General features: G+C 41.7%; 1 pseudogene; it reads right to left on the bottom strand.

The window, feature by feature from the left end:
* Positions 1–4,334: 4,334 nt before the first annotated feature.
* LOC114699754 lies at positions 4,335–5,237 on the bottom strand (annotated as a pseudogene).
* Positions 5,238–22,494: the final 17,257 nt, after the last annotated feature.

The raw sequence follows: 22,494 nt of genomic DNA on the forward strand, positions 1-22,494 counted from the left end.
TAATAAAATACTTTCCATGGTAGTGTTTTGCTGGCATCTTTTCTTGATTAGTCTAAGTAGAAGTTTTCAATCTTATTGATCTTTAAAAAAAACACTTTCAATTTTATTGATTTTTATTTTTTATTAACTTCTGTTTTGATATGTTTTATACTTTAATTTTCTTCTTTTTTAAGTTTTATAAAAGTAGCTTAGATAATTGTCCACCTTTTTCATCTGAATATGTCGTTTGAAGCTGTCACCTCCCTTCATGTACTGCTTTAGAGGTATTCACAAACTTTTCTTTTCATTTTATTTTCATTCCAGTACTTTCCTAATTTCCTTGAAATGTTTCTGTTTGAACTCTGGATTATTTGCCAGCTATATATCTAAACTGAAGAGAGAGTTCTCAAAAGAAAGAAAAAAATGGCTGAGAAATGTCTCGAAAATTTCATCATCCCTAGATATTAGGAAAATGTAAATCAAAATAACTTTGTGATTTCATCTTACTCCAGTCAGAATGGCAAACATCAACAAAACAACCAACAACAGGGGCTGCAGAGGTTGTGAGAAAGAGGGAATTCTCACTCACTGTTGGTAAGACTGCAAACTAGTCCAGTCACTTGGGAAATCAGGGTTGAGAGTCCTCAGAAAGCTACAAATAAATAATATATGACCCAGCTATACTACTCCTTGGCATATGCCCAATGGGCTTGATATCCTACTCCACGAATACTTGCTCAGCCATGTTCGTTGCTCTATTCTCAATAGTTAGAAAATAGGAACAACATAAATGTCCTTCAACTGACAAGTGGATAATAAAAACATGGTACATATATGCAATGGAATACTATTCAGTTGGAAAGAAAAATGAAATCATGAAATTTGCAAGCAAATGGAGAGAACTGGAAAAGATCACACTGTGTAAGGTAACCCAGACTCAGAAACACAAATACCACATGTTCTTTCTCATCTGGACTCTTAACTCCAAACCTTCATATGTGAGTATATAACCTCGAGTAACTGCAGAATCCAGGAAAGTCAAAAGGAACCAAGGGGAAGGGACAATAGAGAAGAGAATAGCAAAGTAAAAATAATTTGATTGGGAAAATGAGGGATGAATTAAAAGAGGGAAGGGAGGTCAACACAAGAGAGGCAGGAGGAGAATAAAACAATAATAAGACTGTCTAGAAAAGTCATAATGAATCATATTATTTATCTAAAATTACATAGATACATTTGTCTATGTAAATACATACAGAAACTTTAAATGACAGTTTTCCAACTAGGCTAGTTCCCTGCAAGAGCCATAGACTAACAAAAACCCAAAATCAGGCATAAGAAATCTCCGTATGAGTTGCTGGTCAGGGAGTCCAAGAGATTTCCAAATACTATAGGCTACTACTGTTGACCTTGGTTGCCTCCCAGAGGTTGAAAGTAAGTCTCTATTTCTGAAGATACCATGCATTTCAGACACAGGACTGGAATGATGGGAGTCTTTCCAGAAAGCTTTCTCCCTGAGGACTAGCTCTCTTGGTACCAGAAGGTACCATGATAGCTCCACAGGAGGGAAGCAACCAACAGTCCTATCTTGCTACGAAGCCTATGTACTACAACAATGACAAGCACAGCATGAACCCGACAGGCACAATTATGACACACAGTATACCGTGGTGGTATCCTGTGGGAGTCCTTTTCAGGTTCCTCGTGACTTTACCCAGCATAGAGAGGATGATTAGGACCATAGGCAGGTGTCTGAGATGGTCTGCACTTGACTGTACTGTGGGGAGGTCTTTTGCTCCACCTCTTGGCGTCTCTATAAATACCCTGGGGCAGAGACAGTCAGGGCCCATTGGAATAGGTTCCAGGCCCTCTCCAGGCTATCCTTTATTTTCTTTCTGTTTATCTCCACAATCTAAATCCTTCTATCTAATATTTCCTGCTGCTCACACTCAAGAAAACTCTGGGGAACTGTGGGGTTGGTGGGTAAACGCCCGGCAGTATCCAACAGCTCTCTGACTGGACTTAAGGTCCACTCAACAAAAGGGAAATAATGCCTGGTACAGGAAACCTAGCCAGATACCTGGGGTTAATGAAGCCATGAATCTTGGAGAGAAACCTGTAATCATCACTTCACTAAATCAGCATAATTTCTAACTGCATTTGAAGTATTTAGTCTTATAGCCACAGGTCAGTGTAGTTTTTACTCCTCAGAAAAGAAACTTTTCGTTGCAAAGGACAGAGACCATGACATCAAAATGCAGAGAACAAGTGACCATGGTGTTCCCACCCTCAACTCACCTATCTATAGCACAGCTCCTGCACCTGAGGCTCAGGGAACATCATGAAAGAGGGGTCAGAAAGATTGTAAGAACCAGAGGAATAGGATAGCTGGTGTGAAGTTGTGTCTCCTAGAAATGTTAGGAAAGCTATCCCCATGAAGTGCTAACAACATGGCTGCCTACACAGGACCTAAACAAGGATGACACCACAGGCATGAAAACATGGAAGAAAGAAATTTTGTGGAGCATCAATTCTAGACAAAGAATTACAGGCAACTAAGAAATACTGAAAGTAAGAGAAATGCTCTTCCCCAGGAAGTCCTCCAATTGGTTATCCAATACCAAGTGACCAGCCTTGAAATCATGCACATACAAGTAACAGTATATATGTGTGTATATGTTTATGTGATATATATTCAATTAAAGGAAAAGAGGCCAAAGGTTATGAATTTGAGAGATAGCACAGTGAGAGGGATATGGGACGGTTTGAGAGGAGAAAGGGAAGGGGAAATGATTTAATTGTATTTCAATTTTAAAAAATAAAAAATTTATTTATTCAAAGTAACTCTCTTTATACCATTTTATGATACAAGGTTTAATTTGTATATGTTGGTTGTTTCTAGCCACCTCACAGAATGGTTTCCTTAATTAATATGTACAAAACTGATTTTAGGGGAGTACAGGTATGGCTTACAAGTTTTGTGGAAGTTCAGACCCTTAAGAAGGTAAGAGAGACCAGGAGTTCAGGATTGAAGACCAGTAGAGTCTGGATAGCCTGAACTACCTGAGACCCTGTCTCAAGCCCCATCTCTCCCGGATAAAAAGGATATAAGAAAGAGTCCGTAATCTTCCATCCTAGACACACATGAACTGCATGAAACAAATAATAAAAACAACATTATTGTGGCTTTGACTCATGCTAATAAAGCACTCAGCATGGACTTTCAGCCCCGGCCCAATCTACCATGTGTTAGTTGCTGTGGATGATCTGTATGTCCTGTGGGAGCCCTTCTTAGGTTCTTTGTGGCGTTACCCAGCAGGTCCGTATAGAGGATGATTAGGACCATGGGCCTGAGTGCAGGTGTTTGAGATGGTCTGCACTTGGCTGTGCTGGGGGATGGTCTGTATGTCAAGTTGTTCTGATTGGTCAATAAATAAAACCTGATCGGCTGTGGCTAGGCAGGAAGGATAGGCGGGACTAACAGAGAGGAGAAATAAAAGGACAGGAAGGCAGAAGGAGCAGCTGCAGCCGCCGCCATGACCAGAGACACTGCAGCCGCCGCCATGACCAGCAGCATTTGAAGACGCCGATAAGCCACCAGCCACGTGGCGAGGTATAGATTTGTAGAAATGTGTTACTTTAAGATATAAGAATAGTTAACAAGAAGCCTGCCACGGCCATACAGTTTGTAAGCAATATAAGTCTCTGTGTTTACTTGGTTGGGTCTGAGCGGCTGTGGGACTGGTGGGAGACAGAGATTTGTCCTGACTGTGGGCAAGACGGAAAAACTCAAGCTACAGTTAGTCTTTAAGACATTTCTAGACTTCCAATTTTTTCTCTACTCAAGGTATAGTAATCACTTCCCTCTTGATAGTCACATTGGGATTTCTGTCTTCATTGTACCCATCTTGTAACTAAAGGACAGAGCCATTGAAGGTCAAGGCCACGGCCAGAGCTTACAACATTCCAGCTTCCAATGTTTTTGCTAACCTATCAAATGCTGAACAACTCAGACTTCCAATGATAGCCAGCTTTGTGAGTTATTTGTCTTCATATGCCACCTTTGGAGTAAAGTTCAATTTTTGTCCATCAGCGACCCAGGAAACATTGATCTAAAAACAACAGCAAGGCATTTGAAAAGTTCTATTTACACAATTTTTTTCTTAATTAAAACTTAGTCAAAGTCATACTATATGAACATTAAGACTAATGTGTCCCATGGCAACTTCACTGGAAGATAGCAAAACCATGTTCACATCCACATCTGGGGGAATTACCCAGCCCATGGTTGTGAATGAGAGGGAAGAGTTTATGGAAGGTCTTTCCACAGTCAGTATTTATCTTTAATTGAGTGTTTAGAATGATAGCCCATATGAGCAATTCCACAAAGAGGACATTCTTATTAAAGGCTTCTCATCTTCACTGAAAGAAAAAAAATCAAAGATCTGAACATTTTCTTTAATCCCTCCAGGACTGAAGCTTTTGGGAGTTACAACCATCCCTTGTTGGATATTGACATGCAACCCAACTTGAGCTTCCTTCTTACTGTACTTTCTCCCAAGTGGGTTTAGAAGTATGCCCTTTAACAAAGATGTAGAAGGTACACGTTTGGTTCCTACAGGTCCCCAGAGGGCTGTCTGCAACAACAACAGTGTCATGCTGTTGGCAAGATTCCTAGTGCTTCGGTTGGGTGATATACGGGTGATGCTCAGCTTGCTTGGTAACTGCTTTGCCCTGGAATCCTGATTTATTCAAGAGGAGCTCCAGGTGCCCGCAGTTCAAATGGGACACTGTGGGGAATTTCACCAAGCCAGTGTCTTTGCAATCTTCTAGTGCACAGACATTACTTGTGATATAACCATTTGTCGTTTTCATCTCTAAGATAAAATTCCTTCCTGGCTTAAAGGCCATGGGTAGTTCAGCGATGTAAAGATCTATATAACCTAGTTTGAGGGTCCCCTGCATCTTCTGCAGGGATGGGCAGACCATCTCTGTGATATGATTTGTAGCTTGTATCTTTCTACAGTAGAAAATCTATTTCCTCTTCTCCTTTCCTTCTGCTATCTTCTCTGATGTCCTCACCAACTTTGTGCTCATTGCGGTAAAGGTCATCTCCACCAGTGTGTCAGCGACTACTTTTACCGATACAAGGTCTCCACAGGAATAGGCTTAAGATCCAAGTAGGTGCCAAGCCCAATGGCTGGAATGCTGTTTCCATCACTTAGAGGTATTTGGTGGTCCTCAGCACTGAGGTTCATCTTGGAGAAGGAATCTGAAGCTTCCACTTCCTAGAAGTGATTCTGGCAAGGTCCTACTGACTTCCACTGAAGGCAAGTCATCCTTCGTTTTTCTCTCCCAGAAGACAATATCTCCAGGTTTCAGGTAATTGAAACTTTTTCTGCATGGCTACTTTAAATTTTTGGTTGTGAGCCTAGCCTTTAACAACTGAGCCATCTCTCCAGTCTGACATGGCTACTTTAAAAGGATCACTTATATCATGTTTCAGAGAGTATGGTCCTGCATTCAACCAGAGAGCTCAGGCCAGCGTCACACTTGGAGAAGGGGCATTTCACTCAGGCTTTCCAGTGTCCAAATGCTCACACAGAGCACCCATGTCTCTGGGTCTCACAAAGCACCCAGTTGTCTCCAGGTTCACTAAGATCAGTGAGATGAATCTCAGAGGATCCCAGAAACACATCTGCTTTTATCCTGAGGACTTCTCTTCACATTTCCAGGTGTGTTAACCTGACCTGCACTGACAACTGAATCTTCTTTTCTGGAGTACCCTGCGCCTTGGTAATTCTAGAGAACATCAGCTGTTGTACAAGTGAATGAATGTCAGCCTAGAATTCTCAAGGCTAGAAAGATTTGGTTTCTATTCCCCTCTGGACACTCTAAAAGTTTTTGACATTCTAGATCTCATGGTCCTCAGCTATGAACATCAGAAGGCTGTGCAAAGACCCTCTGAGACCTCTTCCAGCACTAATGTTGCCTGTGATGTTCATTCTTCTTCCTACCATTATTGGAAACACTAGGGAACATGAACTGTACAGGTTCTGAGAACCAGATATGAAAGGTACTAGAGATCCACCAGAGGGGCCCATCTGCTCTGTTGTGGCCTCCCCTCCCCCTCTCCCACAATGCTGGCTCAGTGGCATTAGTGACAACAGGTCCTCAACAGGGTGATCTGAGTAGATGCTCGCACATCCCTGGGGACTGGACTGACTGGGCTCAGAACCTCTTCATCTTTTCTTTCATTTTGTTTTGCCCTTGCCTCATGAGAGCAGTGTGCGCCTTTGCTGAAAACAGCCATAGAAAAGCAAATTGGTTCTTGAGGATATGGCTAAGGACATCGTGAAGACAGCCCATTGCCCAAGAAACTCTAGAGCTGTATTCTCCAGTATGGCAGCCACTTGTTACACGAGTCCCTAAATTGTGGCTAGTCTTAACTGAGATGTGCTATAAGCTATAATGTGAAAAATAAATAATTAATGCATTAATAATGAATAATTTTTATGTTTAGACATATTGAGATGATCATTTTAATGCACTGAGTTAAAAGTACAGAATTGAAATCACTTTTGACTCTTTTTTAATTCTTCAGTTAGGCTCTTAGACAGCATAAAGTTCTGGATATGGCCCACTCTGTGTTTCTATTCTCTGGAGTCATCTCATTTCATACCCTTTGGTGATGGTGGCAAAGCCACTCATCAAGGAGGAACACACTGCGGTTACATATTCACCACCCATTATGTAACTTTAGGCAGCCTATTGGGCCTTCTTCCCGTAGAGATTTTAAACCACCTAAGACAAAACTTGTATTTTTGTGGGTTTTATTTTTTTCTTTCTCCTTCTTTCTTTCTCCTTTCTCTTTTCAGATCACTGGGAAATCTTTAGGGAAAGTGATAACAGGATGCAGGAGGTTAGAGAGTACGTCTTTAGGTACTGGCTTGGTTGTTTGTTTTCCATGAAAGAGAAACAGGGCCATGAGTCAGTTGTTTATCTAGACAATGAATTTCAAAACACCTGTGCACACCTTTGTTGAAATTAAACACACACATGCGCTCACATGCTCGCTCTCGCGCTTTCTCTCAGAGAGAGAGAGAGAGAGAGAGAGAGAGAGAGAGAGAGAGAGAGAGAGAGAGAGAGATCTAATTGTCTGTTATGTATCAATGTTGGGCCATCTTCCTTCCAGTTAGATTTCTGTATTGTTATTATCATCAGTTATTGTCCCCTTCACTTTCTGCTTCTTGCAAACTTTAAGAAACATAATTTGTTTCCCTCACACAGTAGAAAAAGTATTTGTAAGCTAGATTGGCCTCAGAAAGTGTTACAAATGTTAAGTGTGCAGGTGATCGGGTGAGGGAGACCTCTGAAGCCATTTGAGTAGGAAGAATAGCTTCTAATTCTCTGGAGGGAAGGGATGTTGTCTGTCCAGAAGGAAAAACCAACTTTTGCAATCAGAAATGTCATCTGTTTCTCATTTTGTCCAGGCATGGCTTTGGGTTTTTGTGTTATCCCCATAGCCAGGAACGGCAATAACGCATGGTTAGCCTACCCTGTAGCTGGAGGGCTTCTCTCCAGGTCCCCCAAGCCCCGCAGCCCCACAATCCACTTATAAAATAATCACTCAGACGCTTATATCACTTATAAACTGTATGGCCATGGCAGGCTTCTCGCTAACTGTTCTTTTATCTTAAATTAACCCATTTTTATAAATCTATAGCTTGCCACGTGGCTGGTGGCTTACCGGCGTCTCTACATGCTCTTCTCCTCGCGGTGGCTGCAGTCTCTCTCTCTCAGCCTTCCGCTTCCCAGAATTCTCCTCTCTCCTTGTCCCACCTACCTCCTGCCTGGTCATTGGCCATCAGTGTTTTATTTACATAGAGTGATATCCACAGCACTTCCCCTTTCTTCTTTTTTTAAAAAGGAAGGTTTTAACTTTAACATGGTAAAAATACATATAACAAAACAATTACCGAGCAAGAATTATAGTTACAATATTAAAGAAGATGTCCTATCTATCTTATATTTGTGAGTTTAAGGTTTTATAGCTAACTTATCTTTTATCATAACTGAGGAAATTACGACTATCTAGCCTTCAACCACATCAAAGACCTGAGAAGGAACATAATGGTACCTGAGAAATGGTAGACGGATGCAAGCAACTTCGGGAATCTTGCAAGAGTAGACCAAGACAGCTGGCAGCCTGGACAGTCACCTGATGTTTCTCAGCATTGTTGGTGCATTCAAATTGGCTACAGGCCTAGAGTATCTGACAGACCATTTTCAGAAGCAGGAATTCTGAGAGACCATCTTACCCTGTCTTGGCAGAGTACAGTGGTCGCTTTCCTTGTGTCCCGCTTGTCCAGAAAGGACAGCATTGCATTTGTACTGTCAGCCGTCAAGGCAAGGGCAGTTCTTTGCCCAGTAGGCCATTTTGTGCCAAAAAGACAAACTTCCAAATGGAAATGTCTTAGAAGCCCAACATTCTCTCGGGATCAATTGGTGCAGCCAGGAGCAATTGTGTCTCACGTCAACAGAATTCTAAGTTATTTAAATGCCATATTCTCTAGGTCTATGAAGTGTTTGAAGATTACCTATCTATCTGAAATATATCTATGTATACCTAGAAGACTTAACTAACATGGCTACAAATATGATTATCATAGATGACTGATTATTAATCTATTTTTAATCATCCATTACAATTTTAAATGAGTTAAACATAATACCTCAAACAAGAATAGAAATATATATATACAGTATAACAAAATTAACTTCAAGTTTGTATTAATAAACTAAAATTTTTACCAATGTAAAACATTTTAAACATAAACTAAAATCTATACCAATGTAAAACATTTTAAACATGTTGTTCTTTAAAAGTAGGTTCATTAATCTACCCTTTTATCTTATCATCTCCATATCCTCCTATATATCTATATTATATCCCCTTTTCTTTTTTTTAGAAAGAGATCACATTTATAATCAACCTGTTTTAAATAAAAATATTGGTTTTTCTCTGTCCCACACCAGAGGGCTCTTCTGATTTGGGACACAAGAATCTTTTAACCATTTTTTTTTAAAGCAATATGTCTGGGTTTAGAGGGGGAGTGAGCCAATTCCACCTCTAAAGCCAGCTTGGTATATTTGGGAATTTGGGCGTAGCATCTCTTACTACTTCCTGCTGGAGGGGGGCGCTGTATCTTATGGGGATACAAAGAAAATTTTAGACCTATGGGGTAGTCCGTGAGGCTGTATTGTGTGAACCAGTTGCCTTGAAACCGGTCTGGATGTTGGATCATCTGGGCCATGGTGTCATCGGAGACCTTTCAGGGGGTCTTGGCTGGTGAAACCTGATGTATCTTAATCTGGAACAAGTCCACAGCCTCTGGCTTTCTGTGGAAACAAAAGCAGAACCTCTTTTCCAAAGTAACATATCCTTATATCCAAATTTTGAAGTCAAGGTACCTTTAAAATATACATTTTGGCATAACTCAACAGGTTTTGTAATCAAATGTTTTTCTTTAGTTATGAATATCAAAGAGAACATAATCCAGATTCTCTGTGTGGTAGCCATCTTTATGTGGCTTATGTTTTATATTACCTTGAGCCTTGAGCCTATTGCTTTAAACTGTACCATTGTAAGCCTGAAACGGCGCTGTGGCTGCTGGCTCCGCCCACTTCAGCTTCCCAACATGGCAGTGGTACGTTTTCCGCCAGCTCTGGGAGTCATCAAGTCTCAGAAATAGTGGGTCTAAGCTTTTATCAAAGCAGCATGTAGCCCAGAAACCTCTTTTTTTTTTTTTTTTTTTTTTTAAATACTAGTAAAGACTAAATCTACCACACAGCTTAATTTGCCGCTGGCAGATGCCTCATTTCCGCCATACTGCCGGTCAAACGCACCCGCCAGGAACCCGCCAGTGTTCAAACCTGCGTTTTGCGGCGTCTAGCTGCTCATATGAGACAAGAAGCAGGAACCTGGTTTTGGCTCTGTTTAGAATTGGTTATTAAATATTCTCAGGTTTAAGGTGGAAACTCGAGCCGTTGGGCGCCATTTGTAGCTGGAGGGCTTCTCTCCAGGTTCCCCAAGCCCCGCAGCCCCACAATCCACTTATAAAATAATCACTCAGACGCTTATATCACTTATAAACTGTATGGCCATGGCAGGCTTCTCGCTAACTGTTCTTTTATCTTAAATTAACCCATTTTTATAAATCTATAGCTTGCCACGTGGCTGGTGGCTTACCGGCGTCTCTACATGCTCTTCTCCTCGCGGTGGCTGCAGTCTCTCTCTCTCAGCCTTCCGCTTCCCAGAATTCTCCTCTCTCCTTGTCCCACCTACCTCCTGCCTGGTCATTGGCCATCAGTGTTTTATTTACATAGAGTGATATCCACAGCACTACCCTGTTCTTTCCTCAGCCTTGTAAGATCCCACCCACTTCTTCATCACATTCAGCATGTAGCAAGAGTGGGCTCCCAAGTCTGGGAGGAGGAGAACAGGTTTCTACCTAGTACCACTGAGAACCCTTACGGGGTTTCCACAGGAACTATGCCGGGGGTGGGAGACACAGCTGCTCATTGGTAAGAATCCAGTTTTAACACAGATTTCGTGGGAACCATGTCCAGAGACTCCTGTTGCTCTTCCTGCCTCTGGGTTGACTACCTTTTACAGTACACACAGAATGAACTTCCAAAATGCCAATATGACCATATGTTTGAAACTGTTCAAGTAACCCCCGCCCCGGCCCCATAATCTAAAAACCCTTGGCATGTCCTGCAAAACCTTCCCCACCTGATTCTTTTCTGCTCTAACATCGTCTTTTCACCCTTACACTTGCAGCTCCCATCAGACACTTGGGTAAACACCGTGAACTCAACTCCTGGAATGTTTGTTCCTGCCCCCTATGCTGAGGAACAGCTTGATGTGTACACACACACACACACACACACACACACACACGCGTGCGTGCACACAGACACACACACACACACACACACACACACACACACACACACACACACAAGTGTGGAGTTCAGAGGATAATGTGTGGAAACTGGTTTTCCCCTTCCACCATGTGGGTTGCAGGAATTGAACTTAAGTCGTCAGACTTGGCAGCAAGCACCTTTGCTCACTAAACCATCTTGTCAGCCCCGTTTGGGTGATTTCTAAAGAGGTATTTTCTTTATTGGTTTCCTACCTGTAACTTCTTGCTAAGTTTTAAAAATGCCCCATTCTCAACACTGTACATTCGAAGTTCTTCATCTCCTTCCCTCTCTTTATTCCTTCCTTGGACCTGAGGCCCAGTACCAATCTGCAAACTGTTTTGGGCTAGCATCATCAAGTATACTGGCTAGCCCAAATGGCATCTTTAAAAAACAAAAACCTAAGGCCTGTTTTGAAGAGTCAGTGTTGCTTGAATTGGGGTCCAGTTCCGTCTTCCATCGTGTACTCATCCCGGGTAAACGGTGTAGAGACAAGGGAATAGTTTGTCTTGACAAGCCCAGAGAAGCCTTCCCGGCTGCGGGGACATCTCGGCTGAGGCTTCAAAGATGACTAGCTGTTCACCAGGCACAAGGGGCAGAAAGAAACATTCCAAGAGTTAAGAGTTCTTGAGCTCGGGGCTTTTCTCTTCATCTTAGCAGCTGCAGAACAACATGTCACACAACATAAGCGTCTGTGGGACTGAAGTGAACGTATTGGGGACATCAGTAAAGGCCAAAGTAAAAGACCCAAGTGTCTGATGGGAGCTGCAAGTGTTAGGGTGTTAGTGTTAAGACGATGTTAGAAGAACAGAGAAGGATCAGGTGTGGAAGGCTGTGCAGGACATGCCAAGGGTTTTTTAATCCTATCCTAAAATTCCTGGGCAGGGGAGTTACTCAAACAGTTTTGCATGTATGGCCATAGGTCACACACACACAGGCATACACACAAATAAATAAATAAATAAATATAATTTTTAAAGTGTTTAAATCATCTGTAGAAGTTAGAACAAAATGGAAGATCAGAGAAAAGAAACATGGAGGTGGGTTAACAAAAAAATAAATAGTAACATCACAGGCTCAGCCCCAAGCAGACCAGCTAGTAGGCTAGACGACCCAACTAAGAGACAGATACCATCTGACGGGGGGGGGGGGGATAAAGACGCAATGCTGCTCAAGAGAATCCACTTTAAACATAAAGGAATAAGTAAATCAATGTAAAGCTGGGCCTGGAGCCTGTAACCCCAGGACTCGGGAGGTTAGGACAGAGGGTCACCATGGGTTTGGAGGCAGCCTGTGCGGCAAGTGAAAGCCTCTCCTAAACAGTTGATCAATACATAAACCATGCTAACGTAACTCCAAATGAACTTGAACCTATATTACTATCAGACAATTAAAACAAGGAATATTATAGGGATAATAAGGGTTACATCACAGTGGTAAAGGGCTTTGTTCATAAGAGTGACACAAAATCTTTTGCCCTGATTACAGAGATTCAGAAAAAGTGCCAGACAAATAAACAAATCTGTCACTGAACTTGAAGATTTCAGCGCCTCTCAACAATTTTAAGCACAAGCACACAGACTATCAACATGGAACATATAGAAGATTTGAATAACGCTGTCTACTAACTTGAGCTACACAGCATTTCTAAATACACATCCCTCCACAATAAACACACATTTCTTTAAACAGCACTTGCCATGACCTTCTTGGCCATTAATACATTTAAACTTTTTAAGTTGTAAAAGTAGGTTCTCAGTCTTAAACAGGATGCCTTCATCAAAACTCTCCTGTCAGGGCTCAGGGAACCCTGCGAAGAGGAAGTGGAAAGAGTGTAAGAGACAGTGGAGATGACAGACACTAAGGACACAGCGCCTGCCAGACACCATGGGACCGGTGCACATATGACCTCAGAGACTGTAGCTGCATGCACAGGGCATGCACAGGTCTAAGCCATCTGGGGTCCCTGCACTGAGAGGGGAAGTGGACATATGCCCCTACCCCTAACTCAGAAGCTGTTTCCAATTGATAACTCCTCACAAAGGAAAAATTAGTTTTCCCCAGTGACATCTCACCATGTACACAAACCATACTTAAGGGCATGCCCTGTGCCCAGCAGTTGATGGCCAACACAAAATGAACTCAATGGCATTTTGGGAAGTGTTTTGTCTCAAAAGTCTTTGTCCGGGCATTATTTTTAAACTTAAGGTCTTTTGCTTATACATTATGGTTTCCAATTTTGTGTTTTTATGAGATTTTTGTATATGCAAATATGTGTCTTGAGTCTATATGTGCTTCTTATGTAGATTTTTTTTCTGTGTTTTTTTTGTCCTGGGTTTGTTTTTACTTTATCTTGTTTTATTTAGATGCCCCTTTTCTTTTCTAATGAGAGAGAAAAAGAAAGGGTATGGATTTGGGGAAGTGGAGAGGTGGAGAGCATCTGAGAGAAGTTGGGAGAAGGAAAATTATAATACATACAATCAGAATATATTGTATGGGAAAAAAAGCCATTTTCAATAAAACAAAGATATAGAAAAAAAAGTAGGTTCTCTGGCAAGAATGGAACAAATCAGAAATTAGTAACAGAAAAATTCCATGAAATTCCCCCCAAATATCTGAAAATTAAACAATGAACTTCTAAAGTCGTGGACTAAGACAGATCCCAGGGGAGTATAGATTATTTTGAATAGAATGGAGATAAAACACCAACATATTTAAAGACCAGGAAAAGCTGGTCTTTAAATGAATCATAAAGAAAAATATGATCAATGACTTCAGCTACGACCTTAACACACCCAAAAACGAAGAAGAAACCAAACCTGAAATAAGCAGAAGAAAGAAACAGCATCAGGGCAGAAGTTAACAAAGTGAAACACAAATGAAGGGTACAGTGAAACAAGAATAGGGCTCTGGGGAAGATGGATGAGATCAATACACTTCAAACTTAACTGATCAGGAAAAAAATCACAAATCACCAATATCAACAATACGAGAAATGACTGTACTGTGTGTTCTTTAGATTCAAAAATATAAGGAGATGATGGTAAAAACAACTGCTCACTAATCAATTTGCAATTTTAACAAATTTCTCAAATTTCTTAAAACAAAAAAATTAACTATATGCATTCAAGAAAAAATAATAACATGGATAGAAGACATACACCTATTGAAGGAACTGGACTTATTTATTTATTTATTTTTCTTTTTGGGTTTTGTTTTTGTTTTTGTTTTTTGTTTTCAAGATAGTGTTTCTCTGTGTAGCCCTGGCTGTCCTGAAACTCGTTCTGTAGATTAGGCTGGCCTTGAACTCAGAGATCCACCTGTCTCTGCCTCCCAAGTGCTGGGATTAAAGGTGTGTGCCACTACTACAGGTGAAAGGAACTGGATTTTTAAAAATATATTTTAATTTACAAGTAGCAATTATACATTTTTATGGCTGGAGTGTGGCATTCCAATGCATATACAAAGGTATGATAATTAGATAAGGCTGATTAGTGAATCTGCTATTCCAGACATACTTCTGCTGGAGGATATCTTTCTGTACACTGTGAATATATGTTGTTCCTATTGGTTAATAAATAAGCTGCTTTGGCCTATGGCAAGGCAGCTTAGAGGAAGGCAGGAAATCCAAGGAGAGAGACAGGAAAGAGAAAGACGGAGTCTGGAGAGACACAAGCTGCTGCCAAAGGAGCAACAAGATGCCAGCAGATTGGTAATGCCACAGCCATGTGGCAACACACAGATCAATAGAAATGGGATGAGTTATAAGAGCTAGCTAGCAAGAAGCCTGAACCATAGGCCATACAGTTTAGAAGTCATATAAGCCTCTGTATCTTTACTTGGGACCCAGTGGCCACAGACGTGGGTGGGAAAGATTCATCCTCAGTGTGGGGTTGGGAAGAACCAGAGAAGCTTCTGGCTACATACTTCAGTTCTTATATCAGAAACATTCAAATCCTTTCTAGTAGCTTTTTGAAATATTCATTTCATTATTATCAAGCACAATTGTCCAACCTAATGCATAGATATATACATTATAGAGCACAGAGTATGGAATGAATGATGGCTCCATGGATAAAGTACTTACTGGACAAGCATGAGGCCCTGAGTTCAGATTTACAGCACAGCTGTGCCTGTAACAGCAGCACCAGGTGTGGAGATAGCAGGCTCTTGGGGCTCAATGGCCAGCCAGTCTAGCTTAAATGGTGAACTTCAAGTTCAGTGAGGGATTTTAATTCAAAATCAAGATGGAGAACAATAGAGGAACATACCTGATGCTGACTTCTAGTAGTCTCTATACATGTGCGTACACATGGGTGCATGCACCCATACACATACCATTTGCATACCACACACACATACACCCCAAAAACAAATGAAAAAGGAAGTTGTCATTCCTAGAAGAACAATGCTAGAGTTGTCACAATGCCTGATCTTAAGTCATACTACAGAGCTGTGGAATCACAGAACAGTGAAACAGAAATTAGAAACATGTCTACTGAAGAAAGCTGTGGTGATATTTTATTTGTGCTGAAATGTGATATTTTATTTGTAAGTTAATAAATAAAGTTGCCTGGATATTAGAGGTCAAATAGTCATAAAACAGAAGTCAGGCGGTAGTGGCACATGCCCTTAATCAGATCACATGGCAGGCAGAGTCTCTGTGTGGTCAAGGACACAGCCAAGCATGGTGACACACACCTTTAATCCCAGTACCAACCATTGAGACCTGGGGGTCTGTACAGACAGGCAGTGATGAAGAAGTCATGTGGCTGGGCTTAGAGCCAATGAGAAGGCAGAACAGGAAGGCAATAAAAACACGGGTTAGACAGGAAGAAGCTCTCTTTGTGGAAGCTACTGCTGGTGGTAAGCTAAGGCTAGTTGTGGCTATTGTTCTGATTTCTTTGGCTATTACCTCTGCATTTGGCTCTGTGTTTCTTATTTAATAAGACTGTTTAGAAATTCATCTACAGAAAGCAAATAAAGTATAGATATTTTTCACTAGTGCACAGTAATTGTACAGGGTACCATGTGGCATCCCAATGCATGTGTGCAGGAGGCAAAGATCAGAGGTGCACAATTGGCAAACCTGTTACTTGAGGTTCACTGAGAGGTGCTATCTCAAAAGTATTGGGGGCTGGAGAGATGGCTCAGTGGTTAAGAGCACTGGCTGCTCTCCCAGAAGACTCAGGTTTGGTTCCCAGCACCCACATGGTGCTCACAATTGTCTGCCACTCCAGTCCCAGGAGATCTTCTTCTGGCCTCCATGGACACGGCACATATGTGTTGCACAGACGGAAATGATGGAGACACACATAAAAACACAATAAAATGGAAAAGATGTGTGTCCTCGGTACAACCACCAATTTGACAAAGGTGTCAAAAACACACGTGGGAGAAAGGAAGCCTCTTCATCAATGGCAATGGAGAGGCTGTGTCACAGGACCAAGTCAGCAGAGCGAAGGGACAAGCTACAGCATGGAAGAAAGTCTTTGCCATCTATACATCTGACAAACTATTAATGTCTAAAACAAATAAAGAACTCAAACAGAGCTGGGCCTGATAGAGTGCACCTTCAATTCTAGCATGCAAGAGACAGAGGCAGGCAGATCCCTGGGAGTTTGTGGCCAGTCTGGTCTACATAGTGAGTCCCTGTCTCAAAAAATGAATACAATTTCTAAAGAACTCAAAACTAGATAGCAAAACATCAAACAATCCAGGCAATAAGTGAGCTAGTGGAATGAATAGACAGCTCTCAAAGATGACATAAAGATGGCCAATAATTGTATTTAATATGTTCAACATCCCTAGAAATCAGGGAAATGCAAATTGAGACTGTATTAGGGTTCTACCACACCATAGTCAGAATGGCTATTATTAAGTAAATAGTATCAAATGATGGGGAGGCTGTAAGGATCCTTATAACTGCTTGTGGGAATGCAAATTGATCCAGCCACTATGCTAATCAATATGGAGGTTACTCTAGAAATTAAAAGTAGAACTTCCACATGATCCAGCTATACCTCTGACCATATACCTGAAGGACTGTAAGTCAACATGCAGAGGACAGATGCACATGCATGCTTAGTGCAGCACTGTTCACAACAGCCAACTTAGAGGATGAAGCTCAGTGTCTGTCAGTATATGAATGGACAAAGAAAACATGAAATATGTACACAACGGTGTTTTAGTCAGCAGTAAAGGAGAAAGATACCACATCATTTGCTGGAAAAATGAATGTACCAGGAAATTGCATTAAGTGAAATGAGTCAAACACAGAATAACAAATAGAGTTTGTTTTCTCATTTATGGATCCTAAAATTCTTTATTGAACTCTATAAAAATAAATGAACCTGGGACTGGAGAGATGACTCAGAGTTTAGGAGCACAGACTGCTCTTGTAGAGGACCAGGGTTTGCTTGCCAGCACTCATATGACAACTCCAGGGGATCTGTCATCCTCTTCTGGCCTTCTTGGGCACTACACATACACAAATAATTTGTTTAAACAAAGTGTGTGTGTGTGTGTGTGTGTGTGTGTGTGTTGAAAGTAAAGGAGAAACTAGGAAAGGAAAGGACACTCATGAGGAGGGAGAGGAGTTACGGTGAAAAGGAAAGGAAGGGATGAATGGTCAAAGTATGTTACATACTTGAAAGGAATTGTCTCTTTGAGGCACAACACTATGTAGCAATAAATGCACCAACAGGAATATTCAGAAAAGGATGTCAGAGCTCCTATCCAACTGAGTCTTCTTCTGGCTTCCAAGGCACTGCACATAAGTGGTACACAGACACATATGCAGGCAAAATACACACTAAGTAAACTAAACTAAACAACAGCAAGCCGTAGCCTCTAATAGATAAAAGAACAGTTTCCAATGAAACAGAACTCTTATAACCTTTGTAACTTTGCGGGCACTACTAAAGAGTCAGGTTTTTTCTAATATGTAGTCTGTGACTCTGGTTCCTGACACGGAGGCCCAAATCCTTTGGGATGTCTTGAGTTACAGGAGTATGATTTAGTCTAATGAGGTGACTTTTAATGGGATCCTTGATGGGGGCAGGTCATCCAAAAGACCAACCCTTGACTAGAAGCTTGGGGTTGTCAGCTGTACCCCGTTTTCTGTGAGTGAGTTAATAACTGGTCATTCCTGCATAATTAAAGCCTGCCCCAGTCCTCAGAGAACCACATTCATAGTTTCTAAGCTGGCAAACACACTCACAAGCTGGGGTGCTGCTGCCGTCTTCTGTGCTTAAGGTTCTTCTAGACTTTCTCTCTAGCTACCCAGTCACACATCTTTATCATGTCTTTTACTAAGTAACAAAGAGGAATTTGCAACCTGAGTTCTGTGAGCCATCTCAGCAAAATATGGAACCTGAGAAGTGGGCTTAGGGGAACCCCACTTACAGCTAGTTACTCAGAAATATAGGCAACATTGCTACCTGAAGTTGGGGTAGGGGACATTCTTATGGCATTGTGCCCTTAATCTCTGTGATCCACATTAACACTGATTAGTGTTGGAGCCGATTACAGCCACAGGACACCTGGCGCTGCTGGGGAACTCCATGGTGTGGCGGAAAACACACACTCATTCTTAAGCCCAGAGGTCATGTTGTGTGTGCAGGCTAGGGAAAACAGGTGTGCATGAGACATTGGGGATGGAAATGTTGAGTAGACAATTAGATGCACAAGTTCAGTAGGAGTCCAGAGGTGATATAATAACACAACAACAAAGAATGAGCTCACCAAGGAAGTGAGAACATAGAAAAAAGTCTGGGGCCCTGAGCAGCCGACACTTAGAAGTTGGAGAAATAAGAACTTCCTTCCTTCAGAAAAGAATGGCCCTTCCTAATTGTCAGGACTGTTACAAGCTCTCTAAACACCATGGCTCACTCAGGGCTGAACCTGCAATATGGATTACAAGTTTAAGGAATTTGCTAAGTATAAAAAAAAAATGTTAGAGCAAAAATAAATAATATCAACAGGAAGACAAGAGAATCAAAGCTGCTAGGGGCCAGAGAGATGCGTGGCTAAGCCACTCTTCCAGAGGACTTGAGTTCGGTTCCCAGCATCTACATCAAGTGGTCCACAACAACTTGTAACTCCAAGGGACCTGGCACCCTCTTCTGACCTCCACAGGCTCCCACACTTATGTAGCATGTGCTTTCCCAGACACATACACATAAATAAAAATAATGAAAATTTAAAATGCTCAAAAATCCTGAGAAGAAGATTAAGTAAAGTTGATTCTCATCACATTTAAGCAAACGGGATCCAATGGTTGGGCCACTTATGGTAACAGTTTTTTAAGAATAAAGCAAAGTCCCCCAGTTCTGGGTTACAGCCTGCAACAGCCACACTCAGCTCCTTATGTGGTTGCTAAAATCCAAACCCAGGTCTTCGTGTTTGCACAGCAGGTATCCCCTGAGTTATATGTCAAGCCCCAGATTTTTTTGATCTGCTTGTCTGGGTTCCAGCCCCAGAATTCTTTTCATTTCAATTTAAATTTGGAGGATTCCATACACCGGTATTGTATTTACACCATTTCTATACATCCTTCCAATTTCTCCTTGTACCCTCCCATTCCCTCTCCAATCCATAATTCTTTCTTCCTTAATTATTATTGTTATCCATATATACATATAAGAACAGAAACCCCACTGTGTCCCCATTTAGTGTTGCTCACATGCACGTGTGGTTAGAAGTAACCACCTGGGATTAGATAGCATAACAGGGACTTGTCCCTAGAGAAGTCTGACTCTCCATCACTCATGGACTTGTCCCTAGAGAACTCTGAGTCTCCGCCACTCAGCATCCATTGATTGGCTACAGTTCTCCATCTAGGGATGCAGCCCTGCAAAATTCCCCTCATCCACATTGGCAATGTTAACTGGAATTGTCAATTATGCAGTTCTTAAGCGATTATTCCATTGAAATGTCATGGGCGCAGTTTCCCTGCCATGCCTAGAAGACATTATCTTACAATATTTCCACTCTCTCTTCTATGATCTTTCTCAAAACTTACATGTTTGAGTTATAGTACAGATGTAGCAGTTGGATTAAGGAAGTCCACAGTCGTCTATTTTCTGCATTTTGGAAAGTTTTAGATCTTTGTAAATTCTCCATCTGTTGCAAAACAACAATAATTAAAACAACTTTTTTTAATCAGGACTAAGACCTACATTTATCTGTGGATATAAAGATAGTTATTTATAATGCAATCAAAATTATGCTAGTTTAGAAAAATGTTAGTAGTAGTGTTGTAGTCTATGGGTATTGAAATGGTACAGTCTAGGGTCTTGATCGGGTTTGTTTTTTCTGCCAGTTAAAGAATTAAAAGGCAGGAAAAATCTGAAGCTCAACAGGTAGCAGCTGAGAAATCTCAAACACTGCAGACAATCAACAGTTGAAGAAAGGTGAGGTTTGGGGGTGAAGAAACACACCCTGCAGCAGGACACAGAGACAAAGACTCTGCAGAGCAGAGAGGGACTCGGAATGCTGAAATCCAGTCTCTTATGGAGGACCGGGGGTGTGAAAGCCTCTGAAGAGTCTTCTCCACCTTCTTTAGGGTTCATCAGTTTGAAGACAGAGTGTTGTCAGTCCACAACTCTTGTGTAACGTGTTCTGATCCAGACCTGAACTCTTTGAGCCAGTACATCAGCAGAGGGCCTGCTCATGGGAGACAGAAACTGCCTGGTTTTTTGTCTCAAGTCAGGAGGTTGAGGAAGGAGCCAGCCATCTTGGAAATTTGCCACTTTCATTACCTACCCATGGCCTCTCTCCCTATTGGTCTGCCGTCAGACAGTCTATCTACCTCCTGGTCTCTCAGTAGGTTGTCCTCTGGGGTCTGTGATCTCTCTAGCCAGGGTAATCAGGTGGTTTACAGTGCCAGGCAGGAATTCCCACATGCTGAGAAGGCCTAAAGGCCAATTAGACAGCTGTTGGTTACCGCCAAGAGAAAAGTACCACTAATGCTCCATCCGTGATACCTCGTCAGGACTCACATTGGATTGTAGACCTTACAGCTGGATTGGACTATTGGTTGTTTTTCTCCCTCGGCAGCTTGCACAGCACCTTCAGATCCTGTGAGAGCTGGGTCTCAGGGAGGAGGCTTCTGGTCAGTCCCAGATCAATTCCTCTAAGCTCTGTGTCCCAAGTGTGTGGTGTCTTTCAACAATAGGGTTTTAACCTCAAGTTCTAGGAGGCAACCAAGGATAACGGCTATAGCCATGCTGTCTAGGGAGTTCACTGGTCCTCCATAACCAACAACTCAAGGGATGCTTTACCTGTCTGGCACTGAGGGTTTTGTTAGATAGTTTATGGCTCTTGGAGGGAACATTACTATCCCATGAGGAATAACTACATCTAAATTTTGTGTGTGTGTGTGTGTGTGTGTGTGTGTGTGTGTGTGTGTGTGTGCGAATAATGTTTTCTGTAGCCTTTTCAAACATGCTTAGTGCTATATGTGGACCTTCCCTTAGGGAAAAAAAAACACCTTTAGCAACTTTTAGGAGTAGAAATTCTATTTCTTCCCTTTGCAGACTTTCATGTACTTACATTATTTCTGTGGCTATTTACTTATTATTTCTCTTTTAAGACAACTTATCTTCTAACTTATATTCATTTACTTAAAAAGGGATGGAACAGTTCTATTTTCCTAAGGGGAGATGGGAAGCCACAGTGGAAGGAAAAAAAAAGAAGAATGTGTGGATCAGTTCTCTGGGCCTTCTGTAAGCCTAAAAGAATAAGTGGCATCACTGAAAAAGTGAGTAGCCAAGCAAAATATGAAATGAATAAGTAGCCAGATACTTTTGCCAGCTTTCCAATGGGCAAGGCTGCAGCCTGCTTTCTCTTTCATAAGCAACATGAGAAAATGTTAGGTCACATGCCTACTGCCCCAACCCTTTCACTGATTGGCTCTCGTAATAAATAGTGTACCATGTGATTTGATTTTTAAAATAATTTTAAAAGCTCAGTCAGTCCTCTCAGTGCCTTTGATCTCTCACTTGAGTGATACAGATGGAAAAATTGCGTCCCTTCCATATTCAAAAGTTGAAACCTTCACACCCAAGGCGACAGTGCTGGGAGGTGATTTGTTTATGAGGGTAAAGCCCTCACAAATGGGCTCCTGCCCCCATAAGGGTCTCTAGGGGTATACAAATTTCCCCTGACCTTCCCATGTGATGCTGAGTGAGAAGACAGCCCTCCCTTTATGAACCAGGAATTGGGCCCCACAGAACCTGTCAGAACTCTGCTCTAAGACGTCCAGCCTCCAGTCTTGTGAAGGACAAATTCCTCTGCTTGTTAGCCACCCAGTACATCACAGTTGTTATTGCTGCTCAAACACGAGGTGAGGGGGAGCAGGTGGAAGGTGAGACTGTACACACAACAAATGGGAAGCCACCTTAATGGAGCAATAGAGGGAACGATTCTGTTCTTCCTAAGGGAAGATGGGGAGCCACAGTGGAGGGGGGAGATGTGTGGATCAGTCCCTGGGCCTTCTATAAGAAGTTCCCACAAACTCCG

Source organism: Peromyscus leucopus, chromosome 7 (assembly GCF_004664715.2).
Source record: "Peromyscus leucopus breed LL Stock chromosome 7, UCI_PerLeu_2.1, whole genome shotgun sequence".
Lineage (NCBI taxonomy): Eukaryota > Metazoa > Chordata > Mammalia > Rodentia > Cricetidae > Peromyscus > Peromyscus leucopus.